Genomic DNA, 2,405 nt, shown 5'->3' on the forward strand with positions numbered 1-2,405 from the left:
TGAGGCAAAGGGATATTTGTCCAAGATTAAACAGCTTGTAAGTATCAGAGCCAGGATTTGAACCCAGGCAGTTTGCTGTAGACCATCAGGCTACCCCATTTCTTAAATGACTGTTAAGTGTTGCATGTCTCTGTGATCTTTAGGCAAAGTTCAGTTCAAGAGGTAGTTACTGAGATTCTATCGTGTGGAGGGCACTGGGCTAACTTCTTTGGCATTACTTTTTCTCAGGGAGAAATAAATCCATTTCTTAGTTTAAACTGGTTAGAGTTTAGTAGAGCGATTAAGACAAACATGCACATTGTACCTACAATGTAGAAAGACATTCGTGGTGAAAGAACAAGCAAAACACTACAACAATAAAGGCAGAACAAGTTGCGATGGTCTCTAGTAAAATTCAGTGACTGTGTTCTGTCTTTGCTTATCAGTTACAGATCCTTTTGTTGTGTTTTTCAATGTCCAGTATAAAGAAACAAAGACTTTATTGTCAACTCTTGTGCCTCAGAACTGAGCTTAATCCATCTGAAGTGTGTTACTCTTAATTGCAGTGCTTATGTTGACTGTAAGGTTTGTAAAACACGCTTTAGTACTGGCATGATATCACAAAACAAGGCAAATGTGGAAGACAGTGATAGCTCATAAATTGCACCTTATTTATTTACTTTAGCTCTTTTTCTTAACATCATTATTTCTCTTTGACTCTGCCTTGCTTTGAGTCTTTGATTTCCCAGAGTATAAGAGTGTCGTGTACTTTCTGGTGTTTTGAGACAAGCTCAGTTTGTCTTTGCTCTGCAGGGCCTTAAATATTTCTGACAGTTTCCAAACCTTAACACAATTCAAAGTGTTATGGGAGGACACATGTCGGACTCTTGCTGTGATTATTGTCATAGAGGAAGGGCTCAATTATATTTTTGTTTTTAAAAAAACAATCTCTAGTCAGTTTTATTAAGGAAAATTATATATGATTTACTTTTCACCAGTCTGTTCTGGCACGCTTCTAATGATAGTCAGAATCACCTGGATCAGTGATGGCCAGTGTGCATACTCTGTGTATTTTCCACATGCTGTGCCCAATTCAACGTTATTGCTACTGTAGTGATGGACACCAGTTTTGGCCAACATGGCATAATACTCTCTATCAGAGTTCCTCAAGACTGGGCAGTTGTTGGCAAGTATAACCAGTTTGCTTTGCCTTGGCTGCTCATTTTCAGAGTCTGCTTGTACCCCAGCACATACTTTCCACTTTTCATAAGCAGTTGGAGCCTAGAGTTGACTGACTCCAGTGACTTTTTTATTTTTTTTGTGGCCACCATCATCCTGCCTTAGGTGAGGGACACCCCAAACCAAAAGCAGCCTCCAAGATGTCCGAGGAGTGAGAAAGGCATGCTCAATTATTATTGGTTGTTATTGCTGGTTTTTTTTTTTTTTTTTGTAATTTCTGTCAGACTTCAAACCTCAGAAACCATTTCTGTCACACCCTCCTGAGTTGAATTCTGTGACAAGAGCAGAGAAAGTGTGTCTGGCAAAGAAAGTCATGTAACACAAAGTTGGGAAACTGTAGGTCATTTTGGTCAAGTCCAAATTGTCAAATTTGGTAGAGATATACTGGTAGGCTAATTGTGGATCCATGCATTCATGCCTGCATGCTGTGTCGCTTCCGTCATGTCCAACTCTTTGTGACCCTGTGGACCGTAGCCTGCCAGGCTTCTCTGTCTGTCCATGGGATTCTCCAGGCAAGAAGTGTGAGTAGGTCACCATGCATTCTTCCAGGATATCTTCCTGACCCAGGGACTGAACCTGTGTCTCCTGAATTGGCAGGTGGGTTCTTTACCACTGAGTCACTTGGGAAAGCCCAATGGTGAATATGGACTGGTAAAATAAACACAAGCGTTTGACTGCATTTTGTGACTTTTAACATTTGAGTTCTTACAACTGAGACAAATAGGCAGACCTGTCCTCTGAGAATGATGTGAAAAGTGTGATTCTTTAAAATAATAGGCTTGCTGGGAAGTTAAAAAGCAATGGAATTATGTTTGAATTTTGAATCTACTTTGTCTTTGTATCTTATTCCAGACATTCTTACCTGATTCCATAGCTTGCCCCACACTAATAAGTATCTAAATCAGTTTCACTATGAATTTGGGTAAAACATCATTAGCTGCATCTGGAATAGGTTAAATGTGTAACATATTTCATAATTAAAGTTAAGTTATTTTTAGATTATTTGCTGTTTTGGATTATTTACCCCTCTGCTTTCAGTTATTGCAAAAGGAAAATCAAGATTTGACTTACTATTCATAAAATTCTGAGTTTATCTTCAAGATGTTCATCCCCTAAAGTATACAAGTGGCATGAATAATTCTAATGCATATGTCAGCTTCTATGTGGTGTTCTAGGATGCACACATT

General features: G+C 38.8%; 1 pseudogene; it reads right to left on the reverse strand.

The window, feature by feature from the left end:
• Positions 1-963: 963 nt before the first annotated feature.
• On the reverse strand, positions 964-1,310 carry LOC138087671 (large ribosomal subunit protein eL30 pseudogene; annotated as a pseudogene).
• Positions 1,311-2,405: the final 1,095 nt, after the last annotated feature.

Source organism: Capricornis sumatraensis, chromosome 10, assembly GCF_032405125.1.
Source record: "Capricornis sumatraensis isolate serow.1 chromosome 10, serow.2, whole genome shotgun sequence".
In the NCBI taxonomy this organism is placed as follows: domain Eukaryota; kingdom Metazoa; phylum Chordata; class Mammalia; order Artiodactyla; family Bovidae; genus Capricornis; species Capricornis sumatraensis.